The sequence below is a fragment of the Lontra canadensis genome, unplaced genomic scaffold, assembly GCF_010015895.1.
Source record: "Lontra canadensis isolate GAN:19392208 unplaced genomic scaffold, GSC_riverotter_1.0 scaffold10, whole genome shotgun sequence".
NCBI lineage: Eukaryota > Metazoa > Chordata > Mammalia > Carnivora > Mustelidae > Lontra > Lontra canadensis.
In genome coordinates this window covers 13,526,984-13,550,932 of record NW_022631004.1, presented here as the reverse complement: position 1 = coordinate 13,550,932, position 23,949 = coordinate 13,526,984, and positions in this window count along the sequence as shown.

Sequence of the window (23,949 nt, the reverse complement as noted above, 5' to 3'; positions counted from 1 at the left end):
AAATAAATAAATAAATAAACACACACACATATATACACATAAATACGTATTTGTATATTTATATATACAATCTCAATGACTCTTAATTTATATCCCTTGACCAGTCCTATCCTCTATGCATTGGATCCTTATACCCAACTGTTAATTTGGACTTCTCTAGCCTATCTCAAACTTAACACGTCCAAGATCAAATTCTTGGTCTTCCATCCTGTCCAACCCTACTCCTCTCCTATGGTCTTTATCATTGAATGGCACCTATTTCTCCACCTCACCTGATCAACATTCTTACTCTTTGGCTTTGGGTCTTCTGGCCTCTTTGTCTTCAAATGGACCAGTACTCAACTCCAGAAGGGTATGCTGTTCTCTCTGCCTGGAACTTTGCTGCCTTCCCCTCAATTTGGGCTCATCTATCTATCTTTCTTTTCCTTCCTTCCTTCTTTTTTTCCTTCCTCCCTTCCTTCCTTCCTCCCTTCCTTCCATTCTTCCTTCCTTCCCTCTTCCTTTCTTTTTAAGGGTTTTTATTTATTTGACAGAGAGATACATAGAGCACAAGCAGGGAGAGCAGCAGGCAGTGCGAGAGGGAGAAGCAGATTCCCTGCCAAGCAGGGACCCCGAGGTAGGGCTTAATCCCAGGACCCTGGGATCATGACCTGAGCTGAAGGCAGACACCAAACCAACTGAGCCACCCAGGACCCCTGGACTCATCTTTCTGAAATCCACTCAAATGTTCCTCTGCAGGAAGTCATTCCTGTCATCTCATTTGGTGTCAGGCCTTTTTAGGCATATCTGCTACCTACTCTCATAGAACCCTGCCCCTTTTGTTTTGTTTCAGGATCTGCCTCCTTCTCTGGGTTATAAACTTCATGAAGGAAAGGGCAGCATCTGTCTCAAATCTCCATGTGACCCTGGTGCCAATATTTTTGGAATGAATAAATGAATTATCAATAAAAAGAGAGAATTGCTTTCCCAAACTGAGTTGTTTGCCTTTCCTTTTTATTTGTAGTGTTTTCATACACAGACTTTTTAAATTTTATTTTTATGCAATCTAATGTATCCATCTTTCCTACTTTAAAGCCATTTTTAGAATGGCCTTTGCCACCGCAAGATGACATAAATATTCACCAAAATTTTCTTCCAGTACTTTTATGGTTTCATTTGCAAGATTTAATTCTTAAATCCATCTGGAATTTATTTCTGAAAGAAATGAAACAGTGCCAGCTATTTTGTTTCAGAGCCAGTTCCTCCTAAATTGAAAACTTCAGCTATATCCAGTAGTGTGATGTCATTAAAGATAATAGGATTTGGAATCAGAAGGCCTGGATTTAAGTTCAGTTCCACCACTTGCTCACTGTGCAAATTTCAGCGAGCCCTTTAATCTCTCTGTGACTTATCAGAAACATTTATAGCAAGAAGACTCAGTAAAGAGACAGTGCAGGAATCCTCATGAGCAAAATGACCATCAAAGAGGCAAGAGAGAGTGGAAGAGTAACTTATTGGTTAAGAGTGTGGGCTTGAGTTGGACTATCTGAGTGTCAACCATTTTATCATCTACAAAATGGCATAAAAGCTATAACTGTCTTTATGGCTTATGGTGGAGCTTAAGTAAATTTGTGAATGTAAAGCATGTACACTCGTGTCTGGATCATGGACAATAAGCAATAAGCAGTGGTTCTTGTAGAAAAGGATGTCAATGATTCAGTAAGAATAATGGAGACGGGGTGCTCTCTTGAAGGGACTAGGAAAGCATGTCATTAAGGCGTACCCAACAATGAACTAGATAGCAATATAAAGAAAAGGAAGTACAGACATCGGTTTCCTGGCAATATGACCAAAGTGATTCTCTCCCACCTCTGATTTCCTTTGGTTCTGACAGATCTATTGTTTAGGGTCCTGTCTTAGCATGTGCAGAGTATCTCTCATGTTTTGCAGTTTTAAGGAAGTAAGCTTATTAAATTCAGTAAATTACTGCCTCAAAGTTTATTTAAAAAAACCATTCCTTTGATATCGATAGGCTTTAATAATATAACTGGATATGAATATCTCTCAAAAAGAAGTAATAAATGTGTCATATAGTATAAAAAAGCAAGTGGGGTGGAGAAGAGATACCTCGAATGCCCATTGATAATGAATCTCTTCATTATCATTTTGATCTCCACCAAATGCAGAAGAACTGGGGAGGTGGTATGTTTGAACTACAGAATCACAGAATAACGAACACTGAGTCTTCATCATCACCTGCCTTTTCTTGTCTGAGTATTTCTCTGGGTTGCAGACCTTGACGTGGCCTAGCCTCATATCATGACAGGCAGGGCCAGCCCAAGATCCACAGTGTCCACAGACTGATTGAAATGATTAATGGAATTGTATATTTCCTTCACTGAGTTCAACCTAAGGGATTTATTACTTGCACTGAATTTAACACTATAACTTATTTGGAATTGTTTGTCATTTTATGGTTTGTCACATAACTAGATAGCATCAGTCACTCAACCATGGATAAAATAAATCCATTTTATTGGTTTCGTTTGAGGTTTTGGTTTTGTTTGTTTTGTTTTTGCTTTCATGCTGAAAAGAATGTTGTGGTTTTTTTTTAATTTTCTGACACGGTTCACTTTTATAACAGAAAACATCTTCAACTGAGAAATTCCCGCAGAGAATTCAGATGCTTATTTGACATCGATGATCATAAATACAGTTTGGTAATTTTAAGTTTATTAACTACAAGACAAGTTTATGAACAGAATTTCCATTAGCAATTCTCTATTATGTCTTGAATCTGGGAAGTAGCACTTGTTGGAAACTTGAAAATAAAATGACTTTTCCCCCACATTTTCCTCTCCCTCTCCTCCATCACTGGTTCAGTTAGTGAAATCAGAGGTGGGAGTGGGAGGGAGGCATGAGCTGGGTGTATTCTCTACTACCCTGTTAAAAACAAAACAAAACAAAAACCCAGGTTCCATCTTCTCTAGCTCTTCTCATGTTCAGTCACTAGACCCCATACCCACAGATCTCCTGGGATATGCAGACCCGGTTCCCACCTCACAGACTGCCCCAGCCAGGTGTCATCCTTCTGTTCCAGCCTCTAGGCAGATAATTCAGCTCAGCACTCTGCTCTTTGGTGGGGACCAATTACGTTAAATTCAGAAGCAGGAGTAAAATGGCGCATTTGCTCTCAAGTTCAAGCCATATCTTTCAGTCTAGAATTGGCAATACCAAAACTCATGCTTTGATACCTCTCCCAACCCCCACGAACACTGAACCATTTACCATGCTGTGTTTCTTCTGTTCATATCACCAGCCATAGAAAGAAAGTCATCATTACCTGGGACTCATGCTCTCATGACCAGAATATGATCAGAATTTTCTCCATCCCAGGAACCAGGCAGAATCCTTGCTATTAATGTCAGGGGCAGTCAAATGCCAGTTCACTATATGAGCTGCCATTTTGCTGGAAAAAAAAAAAAAAGAATGCAATCAATTTTAGTTATTGTATCTTGACGTTAATTATCTGAAACAGCAGAAATAAAATATCATTCTAATTTCTACTCAAAACTGAGACAGGAATCAGATCCCACGCATGGAACATTTACCCAAAACAGGAGGAACAAGAACATAATCACGGATTTACTTCCACGGGGTGGGGGGGCGGGGACGACAACAACAGAACATTGCTTTTTCTTTAGCAATTGTTCTCTCTTGAGTCTTCTTTCTCAGTTTTCTGAAAAAAAAAAAAAGTTCTTAGATAGGATATTAGTGCTTTTTAATTTTAGATAAGAAAATGAGTCATTCCTTTTTGAAAAACAGCTCTAGGCCATGCACTATTCCATTTCAGAATTTTGGATGGCTCTGCTGCTATCTTCAGGGGACTCTCGAACCGCTGGTTAAGGATTAGTGCCTGGCCCTATGTCACACCCTGTACGTTGCCACATGCGTGTTGCAAACATACTCAACACTGGCAAGATTTATTATTTACTTGAGGGCACTGTTCATTTCATTGGGAGCAGGAACTATTTACATTTTGTCTGTTCCATTAGTTTCCAAGGGCTGCCATAACAAATCACCACAAATGTGGTGACTTAAAACAACCAAAATTTATTCTCTCACAGTTTATGAGGCCAGACATCCAAAATCAGTGTGCCTGGAGGGCCATACTCTTTCTGAAGGCTCTAGGGAAGAATCCTTCCCTGCATCATGCTATTCCAGGGGTTCCAGGCATTCCTTGGTTTATGGCCCCAAAAGTCCAGTCACTGCTCTGTCTTCACATGGTCTTCTCCTCTGAGTCTTCTTTGTTTCCTTCCTTCCTTCCTTCCTCCCTCCATTCTTTCTCCCTCCCTCCCTTCCTTCCTCTTTCTTCCTTCCTTTCTTCCTTTCTCTCCCTCTCTTTCTTTCTTCTTTCTTTCTTCCTTTCTTTCTTTCTTTTTTCTTTCTTCTTTCTCTTGTTTTATAAAGTCATTTGTCGTTGGATTTATGGTCCACTGTTAGCCATGTTGATGTCATCTTGAGATCCTTAATTACATCTGTAAATGCCCTTTTTCAAAACAACTTCCCATTTACAGGTTCCAGTGGGACATACCTTGGTGGGCCACCATTCAATACACCAGTGTCAGCTATATAAGGAGAGGATGTGGAAACGTGAGTTAGTTGGTCCTCTCTTTCTGATGTATTTAATGATGTTGAGCCCCTGAGAGACCACGCTGATCTTCTGAAGCTTCCCAGTTGGACCCATCCCAAATGTGGCTCTTAACTAGGCAAATCTTGCACCGATCTAAGAAAGAGACACTTGAAGAAGAGGTCCTGCTAGTATTCTATACATTTCACCTCCAAACCCCACTGGCAAGTGTTCATTAAATGTCTCATGAAACTAAATTGACCAATATAACAACATCATCCTCCCTATGCAAAACCACCCTGCTATTTAAACTCAACAGCTACTTTCCCATGCCCATTGTACTGACTGACCTTGTAGTCAATTCATGACTGCCAACAGTAAACTGACATAGAACACTGATCAGGAATCTTACCTCATTTTCTTAGCAAGCATGCTTTCCACCCTCTAAGACAAGTATCACATACCATCTCCTCAGCCTGCAGGAATCCTTCTCCCAACACTCTTAGTGGATGATCTTGCTTCTCACTTTATCAATAAAATTGGAACAGTCTTTTCATTTTCAAATTTATAATGAGCTGGCACCTTTGTCCATAATGTCTGTCTTCCCTCTTGTTACAAGTGTACCCCTTCAGGACACCTGGGTGGTTCAGTCCATTAAGCGTCTGCCTTTGGCTCAGGTCATGATCCCAGGGTCCTGGGATTGAGTCCTGCATTGGGTTCCCTGCATCGGGAAGCCTACTTCTCCCTCTCCCTCTGCCTACTGCTCCCCCTGCTTGTGCACACACTCTCTCTCTTTGATAAATAAACAAATAAATAAAATCTTTTAAAAAAATGTACCACCTCTTATCTTACCAGACACTACTCCTTTTGGATAGCTTCTATAACCCCTTCTGAAGGACCCCACTCTGGCAATTAGATCTTTTTTCAATCAGCTCTCCCTCCGTGGATCCTTCCAACCTCCAGGAATCAATCCTACTAGTATCCAAGTATATTCTAGTTGCTGTAGTACCTTATGAATAAACTATCTCTTGGCCCCCAAACTCCCCACTATTTGCTATCTTTTTCTCCCCTCACTTTTTCAGAAATTCTTATTTATGAGCAATTTCCCTATCTTTTGCAGGTTTCTGCACATTCATTAAAGGTTTCATTTTCTTTATGGTATCAGTAACTTCCCCTTCTTTGCTACATTTAGTTAATGCAAAGATAAAATCCTACAGCCAATGTGACCTACCTCAGTTTTCCACTTGGGGGACCTAATGAAAGAAACTTCGTGGACTGTTAAATTATGCATATATCCATCTCACCAACAGCATGGAAATATTCCTCTGTAGTAAAAAATCTACATATCATGCAGAACAATCACTGGGTTCTAAAACCTGTCAGGTGATGAATGATGATCTTAAAAATTGGCAGGACCTTTGTTTCCTGCAGAAGTGATTGAAGCATGACCTTTTGTACAAATTAGATTGCTAAATTATTTCTTTGGAGTAAAGAGGGTCTAAATATATCTCTAATGGTGCACATTTATGTGGTCCTTTATGGTTTTCAAGGAGATTTTATATCCATTACTTTATTTGATCCTTAAAATAGCCCTGTAAGATATTGGTATTTATCTAATTTTCACATACAGGAAAAATAAGGCTCCCAGGGTCTGTATGATTCACGCTCCAGCTAGTGTTCAACTTAAACCCATGGCCATTACCTCAGTGGCTCAACCTTGAGTGTACAGTAGAATCACCTGGGAGCTTTTGAAAATCTCAGCCCCCAGGCTGCACTCAACACTAATCAAATCCAAATCTCTGGGGGTGAGATCAAGGCGTTATTATCTTCAAAGAAAATTCTCCAGGTAATTTTAGTGTGTGACTAAGTTTGAGGACCAGGGCTTTAGCCCCTTCATTTCTGCAGCACTACTGTCTCTCCAGTTCAACTCTTTCTTGCTGTCACCTTTAAGAAGGATTTTTTTTTTTTAACTGCAGTTTGAAAGGGAGGTTGACTTTCTTGGGATCAGGTTTCTTGTAACACAGATATCAACATTTTATAAGGGGAAAAAAAATAAAGGAACAGCATCAGTCACTTAAGATATATAATTCTCTCCCAAGTGTCTGATGGAAGTGTCTACATCCAGATTGACTGGAAGATAAAAGATGTCAAAAAGGAGTGTAGTGTGATTTGTGGGAAGAAACAGAACATTTGAACCTATCTGATAGGTCTGCACACATGATATGGATATTCAAGTTCAAATTTAAGGATATCATCATCTTCATACCACTTTTCTAAAGATTTTATTTACTTAGAGAGAAAGAGAGAGCACGCACATGAACGAGGGGGAGGGCAGAGGGAGAAGCAGACTCCCTGCTGAGCAGGGAGCCTCACATGGGGCTCCATCCCAGGACCCCAAGATCATGACCTGAGCCAAAAGCAGATGCTTAACCAACTGAACCACCCAGGTGCCCCTCTTCTTACCATTCCTAAAAGAATTATAAATGTGGCTCTGCTAATATGGCTTCTCTGTTTCCCTTTAATAGCTGGGGATAATCTGGGAATGAGCTTAAGCATCTTAACACTTGTCCTAGAAATGTACCCTACATATGTAAGGTCTGAGAACTGTTGATTATAAAATTATTTTTACATTTCTCCCTTCTGAATTGGAAAGTGGCAATTTATTGTGCTGTGACAATGAAATGGCTCTGTTCCTAATCATGCACTGGGGAGAAACAATGTTGGTCAAATGGTAAGCAGCCACACACTGCAGTTTTCAATTATTCCAAAAGCATTTCCCTTGCAAAGTTAGGCTCTGCATAAAAGGGAAATAAAAGAGACATATCTCCCAACTACAAGCCTATTTCTAGACTGATCACAATATTATTGAAAGGAGAATATGAAAACATAATTAAAAATGATGATCCCTACATCAGTTCTTAAGAATATCAGGTTACATGGTTACATGATATTCTGAAACCGTTGCCTCAGTTTGCCGTATGTAAAACTGGGAATACACTTCTGAAATTCATGTAAAGCCTGGAGAACTTGCTTCTTAATATTTTCGGCACACCAAGAGCAGAATGTTATTATTGAATAGTTTTTATTACTATACTTTAAGTGAAATACATTTAGTTATGATTGTTTAGGTGACTGGTTATAAGGAAGCCATTGGAGACTCATGCTTTGACCAGTCGTTTGTCTCTCAGTATTACACTAACCAAATGGACAACTTTTTCTGGAATGCCATTTTCACCAGATGAATGCCCAGCTTCTGAAGAATGTGGCTTCCTGTTGTTATTGCGTGAGGTCTAAATTCTTCAGTCAGGTTTCTAAGGTGCCACATCCCTGTAATTTGTGTCTTCCGGTTTTCCAGCATGAATTCTGTTCCCATCAGGCTGCTTTCTCTGTGTCACACCACCCACTTCCTCAGGCTAATCCCAGACCTGTGTCTTTGTTCACTCTGCTTTCTCAACTAGATAACCTTCTCTCCTCACCACTTGAGGAAAAGCAGCCTTTTTCAAGACACCGCTCAATCCGTGTCACTTCCGTGAACTTGTCCAGCTGCTCTGGACCTCACCAGTTTTCTCAGCCTTCATTATCTACTCAAAGTACAACAGTGGCAGCATATTCTCCTTGTCCTTGTGAGTAAAGAATTTTCTAGTACAGGGGCTAGAAAATTTAGGGATATCATCATCTTCTTACCATTTCTTTCTTTCTTTTTCTTTTTTTAAGACGGGTGGCTCAGTGGGTTAAAGCCTCTGCCCTTGGCTCAGGTCATGATCTCAGGGTCCTGGGATCGAGCCCTGCATCGGGCTCTTTGCTCAGAAGGGAGCCTTCTTCCCCCTCTCTCCCTGTCTGCCTGTCTGCCTACTTGTGATCTCTGTCAAAATAATAAATAAAATCTTAAAAAAAAAAAAAGAATTTTCAGTACATATAGAAGAAGGCATCCAGATGCTCCACACTGAGAGGTCAAAGCCTGTAGAACATACAACTGACACCATGTTTTCTGTGGAAGGACAGGCTCCAGGGAAACAAGGGACCATATAGCTTGTGTCCAGGAAATGTTACAGTAACCCTCTCAAAACGGACGGAGGGTTTTGATCTTTTTTTCATTCGTTTTTTGTTTTGTTTTGCTTTTTGAGATTTACTTATTTATTTTGGAAGGAGAGAGAACACAAGCTGGAGGAGCAGAAGGAGAGAGAGAGAGAATCCCAAGCCGACTCAGCACTGACCATAGAGCCTGACTCGTGGCTCCATCTCATGACCCTGAGATCATGACTGGGCTGAAACCAAGAGTCGGACGCCCACCTAACTGCACAAGCCAGGCGCCCCTCAAAATAGAAGGAGTCCCTTAAACAGATTTTTAAATGTAGGTGTCATCAGCTGACCTTTTGGTGCCCCTGTCTGGTCATCAGAGAATACGTTAGATTTAACACTCCTTGAGGAATAATCCATCGTCAAAATTCTGTGACTGATTATCTTTTTACTCAACAGATAGACTTTTGTCCATTGATTTAGAACCATGTTGACATTATTAAATTCAATTAAACAAATAGTTTGGTCCACAGTTCCCTTTTCGTCTCACTGTGCACTTCCCCACATATAAATGGCATGTCGATATCTCAACTGAGTTGTGAATTATGGCCTATCATGGGCTAGGAGCAAATAGTCAGGCTATTCCTATCTTAATCCATACCCTTTATGTGATTCAGTAATTCACCAGTGAAGAACCACTGCTGCTTGGCCCTGATTTCTCCCCAGATCTGAGGAGACACTGAGCAGATTGAACCTCGTCCTCCTGCCCATAATGGCAAGGTGTCAAAGCTACCCTGTTTCTGCAAGGGAGGGAGGATCACAGGCTCCACCTCCACTGGGAAATCCAATCAAGGAGAATCCATGCGCAAATCGACCTGGTTCTCTATTCTAGTTCAATATTAGAATCACTTTGGAAGATTTTGGTTGTTTGGTTGTGTGTTTTGTAGCAGCTTTATTGAGATGTCATTTATATAGTATACAATTCATTCATTTAAAGATTAGAATTCAGTGACCTTTAGTATATTCACAGAGCCACATAATCATCACCACAATTTTAGAATGTTTTCATCATTTCAAAGAGAAATTCCATATCCTCAAGGCATCACCCCTCTGATCCCTGTGTCCCCATCCTCCTCAGCCCTAAACAGCCACTAATCCACTCGTGTCTCTATACATTTGCCTCTTTTGGATATTTTATATAAATGGAAACATGTATTATGTAGTCCTTTGTGACAGACTTCCTTCCATCAGGATGTTCTCAAGCTTCATCCATATTACATGTATTAGTACTTCGTTCCTCTTCATAACCAAATAACATCCCATTGCGTGGCTGCAACACATCATGTCTATCCATCCATCAGCTGATGGACCTTTGGGTTGTTTCCACCTTCTAGCTATTACGGGTCATGCTGCTATGAGCATTCGTGTATAAGCTTTTATGTGAAAGTAAGTTTGTTAACTCTCTTGCCTATATATCTCAGAGTAGAATTTCTGGGCCAAATGGTCTATGTTTAACCCTTTGAGGAATTTCCAGCCTGTCTTCAGAGAGACTGAATAATCTTACATCTCTTCTAGCAATATATAAGAGCTCTGATTTCCCCACAACCTCACCAACACCTATTGTCTGACTTTTTGAATCTAGCTGTCCTATTGGGTGTGAAGTTTCCCATTTTGATTTTGATTTGCCACTTGATGGCTAATGATGTTGAGTATCTATTCATGTACTTGTTGACTGCTTATCTTCTTTGGAGAAATGCCTATTCAGGTCCTTTGCCCAGTTTCAACTGTGTTTTTTTTTTTTTAATTATATATATGATTTGCAAGTATTTTCTTCCATTCCATGAGTTGTAGAGTTTTTAAATAATATTAAAGCCTGGGCTTACTCCCGTAGATGCAGACTTATTTGATCTGCTGCCTACACGCACTCATATTTTTCAGTGTGCCAGGTGAAGAACTACTGACCGCATTAAGATCTCTGCCACCTTGGAGTCCCAGAACCAATCTCTTCCTCTTCCAGAGCAAAGACCAGCCCACTGGTTACCACTATTTCCAGGCACAAAGTAATCTTATTTGGGGCTTTTTTGCCCTTGGATGCCCCAGAATGCTAATCATCAGAGTCACCAAAGTTTTCCCAGATGGATTTATCTAACTTTGAACCTAACCAGAAGTTAGAAGAATCTCATTCCTTTTCCTCCCTCTTAGCACCTCACGCAAAATCTTTGGTGACATCCCACTGCCACCCAGACTTCTGCATCTCAAGCAGTTTGGGGAAGGGCAGAATTTACCAAATCAGAGAGAAAGGCAAAAGCAGAGGATTTTTTTAATATAAAGATTTATTTATTTGAAGGGGTATCACAAGTAGGCAGAGAGGCCGGGGGGGGGGGGGAGCAGGCTCCCCACTGAGCAGAGCCAGATGTGGGGCTCGATCCCAGGACCCTGAGATCATGACCCTAGCCGAAGGCAGAGGCTTAACCCACTGAGCCACCCAGGTGCCCCCAAAGCAGAGGATCTTATAACACCCTTCTTCAGATGGTAAAACATCTTTGCCCTGTATTTTGTAAACCTATGAAAGACAAATCTGTTGATATTTACCATACTAACAGCAGAATATGCCCCCAGATGACCTGCCATCGTTCCCCATAGATATATGGGTATTTGCAAAAATTTAATTAGTAGTGTCTGTGACTTAAAGATTGATAGATGATAGATAGATAGACAGACAAAGTTCTATACCCTTTTACACAGGCTATGGTTTCCAGCACCACATCTCTATTTTTCAAGAGAGTATTAATTGATACTCAGATAGTCAATTCCTCATCTTTTACTTTCTAGTTGGGTCTAGCATCGTTCTTTCCTTACCCTTCATTTTAAACAACAATACCCCCCCTCCCCAGTCATTTTGGCAACCTAAAATGTTCCCATGCTGTTCCAAAGTATGTTTTTAAAACGGTGATTCCCAAATCCTCAAATACTATTTTTTTCACTGAGGACGAATGAATCCCCTAAAGCCCTCAACTAAATTTCTAACCACCTGTGCCACTGAACCAGTCCACAAATAAATCCCACAAGTAACTAGAACTCATCATGTCCCCTCTTCCCCTCTGGTTTCCTTGTGCGCTTCACTGTGCCTTCCACCACCTTAGGCCCTTAATCTCTCCTCCTGTTCTCCTCCAAATTAATCACCATATTCTGTTAACTCCACCTCCTAAAAAATTTCTTCACTTCATTCTTTCAAATCCCTAGTCACTAACCTTTCTTTACCTGAGGGACTGTTCCAATAGCTCCCAATTGTTTTCCTGCTTCAGTGACTTCATTGTCCAATCCAGAGTGAGTTTTCTAAAAGGAAAGTCTGATTAAGTGTATTTCTTGCTTAAATCTCTTCACTGGCTTTTTTATCACTCTAGTAGCTCTGCCCAGCTGGTGGTTAGAGAGCACTTAGGGATTTAATGGAGAAGTTCCAAAAGGGTCATGTCACTCACAACAATGACACCAATTCCTTTCGAGTTTTATCAATCAGTTAATAGAATAGGAAAAATTTTTCAAAACTAATAAATAAATAAATAAATAAATGATTTTAAATATTTTTCCCTTTAAAAGGGAAGCTTATCACTTTATTTTTAGAAATACTTTATTTATTTGACAGAGAAAGAGAGCACAAGCAGGGAGAGGAGCAGACAGAGGGAGAAGTAGGCTCCCCACTGAGTAAGAAGCCCAATCTGGGGCTCAATCCCAGGACCCTGGGATGATAACCTGAGCCAAAGGCAGACTCTTAACTGACTGAGCCACCCAGGCTCCCCAACTTCTCACTTTAAACAGGTGGGCTGTGGCCAATGAATTTCAAAGTGAACGAATTCATGTCTCACCTACTTTGTCACTTGGCTGAATCCCACTAGCCATGATGGTTTGAATTGCTTTTAGTTGTAGTCTTAGAGTTTTCCCTTTATATCCATAATGGACCATTTGTTGGAGAAAACACAAAAATATAACATCAAATTTCAAATTATAAGAATAAAAATGATAATTATTCTGCAATTTTATCTCAAATTGATCTTCACCAGATCTGTGCCTTGTATAAATTATAATTTGCAACAGATCAATATATATAAACTCCTTTTTTCTAAAAATCAAAAAGAAAAAATATAGAAATGAACATATTTAAATTGACCATTTATCAGATAAGAATAATACACTACGTTATTTAAGAAAATAAGTTAGACACAGCAACCTAAAATCTTCTCTGGTCTTATCATGAAGAAACAAAAAATCAAACAGTTGTTTCTTTAATCCATGGTCAAGAAGACAGTTTCTGTTGATTTCTAATGCAGTAATTACATTTTAATATATATGTTGATGTAACCCCATTCCCAAACCAAACAACTTAGTCCTTTCTAATTTTTTCAACAGATTATACTTTCCTTATACAATTAATATAAAGTAAATAAAATAGGGTTACCCAGGTGGCTCAGACGGTTAAGTGTCTGCCTTTGGCTCAGGTCACTATCTTGGGGTTCTGGGTTTGAGTCCCACATAGGGCTCCCTGTTCAGTGGGGAGTTGCTTCTCCCTCTGTGTTTGTCTCCACCCTGCCCCACCCCGCCATCCACTTACATGCACTCTCTCTCTCTCAAATAAATACAATCTTTTAAAACATATGTAAAGTAAATAAAATCATACAAACCATTGGTAATGGGGAAAAGACAGATTTTTGTCTTCGACCTGGAACCCTGTCCCCCATACCTGCTTGGCTAGCTCACATTCTCCACATACCTGCACAAAGCTCTGTCCTCACCATCTTATAACAAATAACAGCCCTCCAACCTTCCACCTGGCTAGCACATCTGCTGCCTTACCCTGCTTTATTCTTCTCCATAACACCTATGACCATCTGACATACCATATGTTTGTCTGTTGTCCTTTTATCCATGCATGTCTCTGAGGATACAAGCTTCATCAGAGCGGGGCCATCTCCAGCACTTACAACAGCACCTGAAACAAAACAGTTAAAAAAAAAAAAGTATAGACTGACTGAATAAAATGCTGAATATGAGGTATTCTGGAGGAAGACTGGGGGGATTTCATCTGATAGTCTGGTGACAGAAAGTCTTTCTGGACATAGTGATATCCAAGGACAAAGGAATAATGGTTGAGGGGAGGAGGCGTACGTGATTATAAGCCAGTGACCCAACTTGACAGGCTGGAACATGTCTGATGTTAGTATAAACCATAAAACCCTGGAGGGTCAAGCTTGTAATTTTCTCATGCAAGTCCCTCGGATGAGATCATTACGACACAAAATGTTATATAACTTGCTAAATTCACATAACAACTAGGGGAAACGGGATTTTCTGAGTGCTGGTCCAAATCTCTCCACATGTACCCGTATCCCAAGCCTATCCATTATGAACCCAATTGTGTTCCCCCCAAAATACATATGTTGAAGCCCTCACCCCCAATGTGGTTGTATCTAGAGATAGGGCCTATAAGGAGGTAATTAAGGTTAAGTGAGGTCCTAAGTTGGGGGAAAGGCTGTTCTGATAGGATTTGTGCCCTTTTAAAAAGAGAAATCAGAGATCTTGCTGCCATGCTCTCTCCCCATACATACACCAAGGAAAGGCCACGTGAGGATGGGCAAATCAACTGTCAGTAGCCAGGAAGAGAGTCTTCACCTAGCATTGAACTCTGTTAATTCCTTGATCTTGAATTTTCCAGCCTCCAGAATGGAGAAATTCATTTTTGTTCTTTAAGACACCCAGTCTAGAATATTTTATTATGGCAGCCTGAGTTGATGAAACCACTGCCCTCCCTCCTCTGCCCCCTGCCTCTTGGTAAAGCAGGAGTCAAACCACTAATCTATATAATAAAGTGATGGTGTCAGTCACTAAGGGGGATAAGGAATGAAACCGAGAAGTGGGCTACAGAAGATATCCTTCCCATGCCCAGCCATCTTTAGTCAGCTCCCCTTTCAGACACAGCCTTCACAGGTGACTCACTCAACTAATTCAGTGGCTTGGTTTCGACGTTTATAACAGGTAGCAGAACTATAGCCACTGAACATTTCAAGAGAGATTTAAACAGCATTGTCCTGTTGTCTTGACCTCTGCCTACAAGCTGAATATGAAGGTAGGAGCGGGAGCAGTCAGGAAAAAAAAAAAAACAAGCCGCTGTTTTCATTTTCAGTCTATCAGCTTCCCTGGGTAATTCACCCAGTTCAAAAGCAATGAAGCATGGATTTCACTTGCAATGACAGAGGCCCAGGCATATTAATGCAATTATTTTATTAAACAACTTATTTATTTAGTAACTAACTAAAAGAAAATTTCTCTTATCTGGTGCTGTTAATGTCACTTTTTAGATTCTGGACACCAAAAAGAACACTAGAGGCTCCGTTCTTGTTTTTGGAAGAATCCCTGGCAGCAGAAAGATTGATATTTAAAGGCTGGGTTTGGAGGTAGGGAAGTGGGAGAGAGTGCATTAGAGTTCAAGCCAATTCATCCAGTGTTTGTGAAATATAAATGATATGCAAAACACTGGTTACTCTGTGGAAAATGAAAGGAAACCTAAGCCTGGTTCTTTGCCATCAAGTTAGAGATATGTATAAGGCAAGATGTTTTATACAAACATCCAGTTGTTCCTTCTCCATTCCTCCTGAAGGGTATAAATATTATGAGTAGATATCAGTACCTCAGTTCAAGGAAAGATTATATATATGCCAGAAACAATGGAAGAAATCATGTAGATATAGCAAGATGGGACTGGGTGAAAAGAAACAACACATCTACTGCTGTGTTGTGTGTCCAGAAAATGAGACGAAGAGAATAACAAAACTACATTAAAATCCTAGAAAGCAAAGGAAAGAAGATTGGTACTGATGTGCTATGGGGGGAGACAGAGGTGTATCACCTCCAACATTCGGTGTGAAGTGTAATATCGAGGAGTTTCTTGGAACTCTTCCACTCCTCCAGCATCCATGGGACGTCCTCCAGGGCTGCAGCCCCACAGAAGGCATGGAACAGGGACAAGCTCGAGAGGAACTGGTCCACTGGGGATCCGGCATGGAGAGGCTCCACGCTGAGATGACTTCTAGCCCTGGCTCAGGCTTCCAGGTACTCCACAGTGACTGGCATTGAACAGGGCTGAGAGTGTGGCAGTAAGAAATTGCAGTGAAAAAACAAACAAACAAACCAAAAAAGCCCCCAAATAGAGAAAAGCTCAGCTGTCCTGTCTCCTTTCCATTAAGCCTGAAAGATTGAGAGTGAAAGAACTAGAACTCTTCATTCTGAAACAAAACCATGAAATTCTAACTCTATAAGCCAATCTTTGGAAAACCTCAACCTCCCTCTTAAAGGGAGAATAAACAGAAGCTCTTGACACCATCATTGTTTATACCAAGAGGGATGACGGCCATCTTCTGAAATCCACAGTTATTATTAGAGACAGAGTGTTTTAAAGAAATCATGTGATCTTTGTTCTCCATTTTAAAAGGCACTGTAAAAAGGAAAGAAATTATTTGAGATCAGGAAAGAGAAAGGTGATGAAAATGACAATTTCTGAATTCAGAGATTCAATGTAATACTGAGTAGCTGAGTAGCTACTACAGAAGTCCCAATCAGTGAAGTAGAAGATGAGCTTGAGAAATTCTAGAACACAGAAAAAATGAGAGAAAATGAGTATCATGTAAAATACGAGACCTGAAAAACAAGGTTATAAAAAATATACTTAATAGTAGTCCAAAAGAAGAGAATAGAGTAGAAAAATAATAATTTAAAACAAAACAAAACAAAAACTACAAAGAAAATTTTCCTAACCAAAGTAGTAGACCTGAGTCTTCAGGTGAAAAGAGCCTATGTCTATAAGGTCAAGTTCAAGGACCTTCTAATAATTAAAAAAAAAAAAATTAAGTCAAATATTACCTCCAGGGGCACCTGGGTGGCTCAGTGGGTTAAAGTCTCTGCCTTCGGCTCAGGTCATGATCCCAGGGTTCTGGGATCAAGCCCCACATCAGGCTCTCTGCCCGGCAGGGAGCCTGCTTCCTCCTCTCTCTCTGCCTGCCTCTCTGCCTACTTGTGATCTCTGTCTGTCAAATAAATAAATAAAATCTTAGAAGAAAAATTTTTGAGAAGTAGAATGAAGAATACTAGAGGTAGTGATGACAAAAATAAAATATGAAGGTTTCTCATCTCATAGTGTATGGAGATTAACTAATTCTATTTCAAGTTTTCTTTGATTTTAGGGAAAATAGATTCAAATATGATTATTTTTAAAAATGTAAAGGTAACCAATAGTAGAGTAAGATATTATACATATATATAAATTCTTAATCATTACAGAAAAAAATAAAAAAAATAATTCATATAAATAAACATGATATGATAGGTAAAAGAGAAAAACAATAGCTATAAAATATCATAAAAAATGAAAAATACTCAAAACCATTGATACTGGTAAGTGTAAACTAAGACGGCAAACATATGAAAAATGATAACAAGTGTAAATAGGTACATTTTTCTACCCAATGACAAAAACATAAAATTTTGTCATAAAATAAAGGCCAATTATATACTGCTTATAAGAGAAAAATACAAAAGAGATACAAAAAAGTCAAAAAATTTAAAATGGCAAAGACATATCAAACAAATACAAACAATGGAAATTTCAATATAGAATGGAAGGAAACCCTAATTGTAAGACTATATAGGAAAAAATTATCTTACAATGCCAAAAAATTTAATCCATAATTTAAATAAAGCTATCACAAACTTTTCTCTGCCACATAATATTGTATCAAAATACATAAGGCAAAAATGATAAGAACTAACAAATGAACTGGTGATGGGGTAACTTCAAACATACATCCTCAGTCTGTGGCTGATCAATATGCAAAACAGAGAGAATTTGAGTAATATATTTAATAAGACTGATTAAGTAGATATAATAATACTTTATGACTTAAACATAAAAATACTTTCTTTTTCAAGCATGCAAAAAAGTCTTTTATAGGATCATAACAAAAACCAAAATAAAAATAGAGGACGAGAAATTGTACAGACTATAATCTGTGACTATAATGCAATAAAATTAAATTTAATAACAAAAAAAATCACACAAACGGAAATATTCTCAAACTCCTGGACATCAAAAGGCCATTTTTAAAATAACTCTGAAGTCAGTCAAAGAGTTTTAGTACCACCATTAGAGACTATTTAGATTATAATGGTAATGAAAATACTTCATATATCAACATTTATAAATGTTGCTTAAACTCAAATGTGTTCTTCCAAAATTTCAAAGAAATTTTGTGATATAAACAGTTTAGAACACAACAAAGGATGGAAAGCTTCCCAATTTGTTATATGCAACTAACATACTCTGATTTTCAATTCTGAACATAATAGCACTGGAAAGAAAACTATAGTAAATGTAAGCAAATAAAATTTAGGAAGTATTCCAAAGAGTAACAGATCATATTCAAGGAAGACTTGACTAAAGAAAGCAAGGCTAACTTAATGTTAGGAAATCTGTTGATATAAATCATACCAATAAAGCAAAAAAAAAAAAAAAATCCGGGAGTACCTGGGTGGCTCAGTCAGTTAAGCATCAGACTCTTGGTTTCAGCTCAGGTCATGATGTCGGGGTTAAGGAAGAGAGCCCCGTCCGGGGATCCATGCTCAGCAGAGCTGCTTGAGATCCACTCACTCCCTCTCTATCTGCCCCCTTCACCAACTCCCTCTTGTTCTCACTCTCTGTCTCAAATTTAAAAAAAAAATAAAGAAAAAGAAAAAGAAAGAAAATCCATATGGTGGTCTTGTTAGAGGCCAAAACAAAACAAAACAAAACAAAAAAAGCTAATATGCCACATTTATCCTTAATATAAACTTTAAATAAAGAAGCATAGAAATATTTTATATTAACGTAACAAAAATGTAACTCAAGCTAACAGCCAGTATCATACTGACATAAATTTATCGAGAATTGCTTCGATTTTTTAAAAAAGAAAGAAAATAACATAAATAGTGCGGTTTATAGTACCATAAAATTACATTTTATGTATTTTTACACATTATGTATCAATGCACACACTATGTGTCACTGTATGCCTGATTTAAAAGTCACATACTATGCAAACATTTTATGGGCACTTCAAGAAATTCTCAAGGCTTAATTTTGCTTAGTTTTCATTTGTGTCTTTTATGTCCAACTTTAGCACCTAATGCCCCACTCCCATCCTGGCTGATTCCTCTCGAATTTGTGCTTCTCTCTGTAATCCATGTGTTCATCTTTCACTGATTTCCCAGAAACCTTTCCACAGTGGCTCAGCTCTTGGTAGAAATAGTAACTATATTCACATCAAAACAGTAGAAACCACTAACCGAAACCTTTCATCGAAGAACCTCCTGGCCTTCTCTTATTCTCTCTCAAAGATGTAGAAGCCAGAGGACTCCCTTTCAACAACAATTATGAATAGAATCGATCCCATTCTTAACAGCTTACTGTTTGCATTCTGAAAAGCAGTTAAATATTCTTGTTAGCAATGAACTTAACACACTGAAATGGATGAGGATAATATATGTGAGACTCTGCGCTAATCTGCTGAAGCTCCATACTCTCCCTTTCAGTTAGCATCATGTCTGAAATCAAAAGTTCAGAACGGAGTACTGAACTACCAAACCAAGATGGAGACTCAAATTCACTGGAATCTCCAAGTCAGCAGACCACCTTCAGAACCATTTTTAAGTAAGTCAGTACTCCCCTAGACAGTCAGTGGTGACGGATGAAAGTAATTGTATATCCATTCCCTGGGTAGAGCCAGCTGAGAACTGTGGCAGGTGGGCACCCAGTCCATCTGCAGAACATGAAAGATGAGAATTGGCCAGGAGCTACTCCAGGAAGAAAAGAGAATTTGGTGGGGTCAGTAGTCAACAGGGGTGTGACTGGTAATAAACAATGGACACATAAGTCTATGTGCTGTATGATTTCTACTCTGTAGTGTTTTGGAAAGGGCAAACCTATGGAGAGGGTAAAAGGATCAGTGGTTGTAAGGGATTTTAGGGGAGGGAGGAATAGATGGGGAACAGGAGATTCTTAAGGCAGTGAAACTATTGGTGGACACCTGTCATTATACACTTGTCAACATCCATAGAATGCACAACACCAAGAGTGAACACTAATGTAAATTGTGGACTATGGACATTAGTTAATAATAACATGCCTACCTCAATGTTCATAGCAGCAATGTCCACAATAGCCAAACTGTGGAAAGAGCCAAGATACCCTTCAACAGACAAATGGATAAAGAAGATGTGGTCCATACATACAATGGAATATTATGCAGCCATCAAAAAAGATGAATATCCAACTTTTGCATCAACATGGATGGGACTGGAGATTACACTGAGTGAATAAATCAAGCAGAGAACATCAATTATCATATGGTTTCAAATACTTGTGGAACATAAGGAATAGCATGGAGGATATTAGAAGAAGGAAAGGGAAAATGAAGGGGGAGAAATTGGAGGAGGAGATGAACCATGAGAGATTGTGGACGCCAAGAAACAAACTGAGGGTTTTAGAGGGAAGGAGTGTGGAGGGATGGGTTGGCCCAGTGACGAGTATTAAGGAGGACACATATTACATGGAGCATTGTTATATGCAAACAGTGAATCGTGGAACACTACATCAAAAACAACTGATGTACTGTATGGTAACTAACATAACAGAATAAAAAAATAAATAAAAGGAAAAAACACATATAAATATAAACAATAATAATAATGACGTGCCCATGTTGGTTCATCAGTCATAACAAATGCACTAATGCGAGATCTTAATAATAGAGAGAACTGGGGAGTGAGTACTGAGGGGGTATGTGGGAACACTGTGCCAATTCTTCTGTAAACCTAAAACTGCTCTAAAAAGTGAAATCTCTCTTTAAAAAAAAAAAAAGGATGAGTACAGGGAAGTTTCCATAAGGATAGTGGGAGAAACTGAAATAAGAATGGAGCAGGCTAGTGGGTGAGGTGAGTTCGGACACAGGTGGTAGGTTTAGGAATGTCGAGCGTCGAGCATCGAATGAAGAATGAAAGAGGTGGGAGTTGAAGAGCCTGATCTTCCCAGAAAGGCAAATTGAGCCTCCCCCAGAGCACAAAGAGGCTCCTTGTACCAGCAGCATCCTTCTACTTAAGCTTCTTCATTATACAGAAGCTGAAATAGCCAGCCAGCCATGTAATCGGTTTAGATGCTTGTGTAATTCACTTAAATATATTTGAAAAGTTAACTTTATTTAGTTGCAGTGTGAATGTAAAACCTGTGTGTCACCCTAGTTTCTTAAAAAACACGAAGGATTTTGCTCATCTGACAGAGCCATATAAAGATCCTCTCTGACAAATAGCGACCACGGTTTTGATTTCACTGGCCAAGGAATTGATACAAGTGTAGTTTTTAAAGTTCTAAAATCTTGGGTGCCTGGGTGGCTCATTTATTGGGGGTCTGCCTTCAGCTCAAGTCACGATCCCAGGATCCTGGGATCAAGGTCCACGTCAGGCTCCATGCTTGGCAGAAAGCCTGCTTCTGCCTCTCCCACTCCCCCTGCTTGTGTTCCCTCTCTCTCTGTCAAATAAATAAATAAAATCTTAAAAAAAAAAAGTTCTAAAATCTTAGAAGTTGAAAAAAGAAGGAGGAGGGTTCTATTCAAACCTGGGAAAAACTAGAATTCAATGAAATACACTGAAAATGGTAAGAATTAGTAAGACATTTTTCATACCTATGCGTGTGTGTTACTGAATGTGTGCTGTCTTATTTGGATTACATTTTAAAATAGTGTTTATTAGCCCATTGTTCTTTTCAAGGACTTTTATTCTACCTTTGGAAAACTATGGGAAAAGTTACCTAAGAGTTTATAATGGGCTCTGTGCCTGTAACAGCCTTCTCCCAGCCCACGGGTGAAGCCATGAGTGATATCGCATGATGGTTTGGCATATACATTTTGGAATTGGCAAGCCTGGGATTCAAATCCCAGATTCTTTTACTTATAATGTGACTTTGAGCAAGTTTCTCAACTTTTTGATTTGTGGTTCTTGTACTGATTGGAGTTCTCCAGAAAAAAAAAAAAGATATTATATAAAATAAAGAATTGGCTTACACAGTTGTGAAGGCTCAGAAGTCCCATGATCTGCTGTCTGCTGGCTGAAGACCAAAGAAAGCCAGTGGTGTAATTCTAGTCTGAGTCTGAAGACCTGAGAACAAGGGATGCTGATGGTGTAAATCCTAGTTTCAGGGCAAGAGAAGACCAGTGTCCCAGCTCAGGTAGGGAAGCAAGAAATGGACCAATCCTCCTTTTCTCTTTTTGCTCTTTCCAGTCACTCAATGGATTGGGTAATGTGCACCCACGCTGGAGAGGGCAATCTGCTTTACTCAGTCCACTGATTCAAATGCCAATCTTATCCAGATACCCCGATAGACATACCTAGAAGTGATGTTTAACCTGAGCACACCATGCCAACTTAATCCACTCAAGGTGACACATAATATTAACTATCAAACTTTCTTATCTCTATAAAGTAGATGAGGACTCTGTGGGGATAAATGAGTAATTCATGCATGGTTCCTAGTGCAACGTCTGCTAGGGACTGAATGTTTGTGTCTCCCTAATCCATATCTTAAAGTCTTAATCTCCAATGTGATGGTATTTGGAGTGAAGCCTTTCGGACATTGGTAGGGTTAGATGAGGTCATGAGGGTGGGGCTGTTATGATGAAATTCATGCTTTTATAAAAAGAGGAAGAGACACAAGACCTCACTCTCTGCCATGTGAGGAAACAGCAAGACTGCCATCTGCAAATCAGGAAGAGGACCTCACCAGACTCCAGATCTGCCAACACTTCCATCTTGGAATTCCCAGCCTCCAGAACTGTGAGAAATAAATGCCCAGTGTGTGCTATTTGTTACAGCAGCCTCAACTGGCTAAGACACCTAACACACAGTAAGCGCTAAATAAATGCTAGCAGCTCCTCTGGTGTAATTCCCTGCCTCTATAGCCAGCCAGCAGCTTTCCAGAGAATGTCTCCAGAGTGCATTGCCTCTCTCCTGTGCCGGCTTGGTTTGTCCCACCAACTCCATGGTAGCTCTATTGCCACGGGTCTAGACTGACCACATCTCAATGTTTTTATGGAATGAAGCTCGACTGGGCAGCCCACATAATTCTCGAATCTTCTAGCTTCTGGCAGCAGCCTGCTCACTCCATGACAGGAGGCTGTAAGACTAGCGCTATCCTCCTCTCACTTTGATCCCCAGCTCCTGAAATCTCATCCTTCTGCAGATCCTGCCTTCCAGGAAGTAGTTCAGGCAAAAGATTTTGTACAAACTATTTGTTATCACATGCATCTAATAACGAACAAGACATTCAAAAAATATCGATGTCCATCAATGTGGGGAATGCATAAACAGATCATGGAGCATCAGTATGGTCAAATATTATGCAGCCTGTGCAAATATGTTTAAAGAGTTTTAAACAAAATGAAAAAAAAACTGTTTTGCTACAGTCAGGGTATGTTAAGAGTAGATTTGGTGGGGGGCAGTGGTTCTAAAGACCTAGGTGTGATTCTAGCTCCACCGCTCATTCCCTGTGTGACATTCAGCAGGCTGCCTAACCTCTCTGAGTCTCTATCTATCCTCATCTGCTGAATGGGAATGGTAATGACTATGTCCTAGGATCACTCTGATGGTTAAATTAGCTTATATATGTCAAAGCTTTAGCAGTTAGGATATTCTAATAAGAAACAACCCAAACTCCCATTGGCTTAAAATAGCAAAGGCCTATTTCTTTCTCACATTTTGAGTTCAACAAGGGTTGCATGATCTCATCCCTGGTTGGGCAGTCAGGCTGATAGAGCCTCTGCGGTCCGGATCATCCCTGCCACATGGGATGGCAGAGGGTAGGAACTTAGCAAGACATGAATCTGTTTGAAGTTTTTGTCTGAAATGGCTCATGTCTAGACCTGACTTCAAGGGACAGAGAACTGCAATTCTACCCCATGTGAAAGGAGGAAACCCAGAAATGTAGGCAAATGGTACAAAGGGAGAGAAACATCACAAGTACCTATTACGTGCCAGCACCTAGAAGTTTTCAATAATAAAGGTATGTATATAACACTATACACTTTTCTATGTATATATTTGAAATGCATAAAAATGAGAACAAATATTACTATTGTAACAGGAACAACTTCAGATGATCAGATCATCTCAGGTTTTTTCTGCTTCTGTACTTGTTCAGTAATAATTATTTTTACAAGATGTGCTTATAGTACTTTTTTAATGAGGATAAATGGACA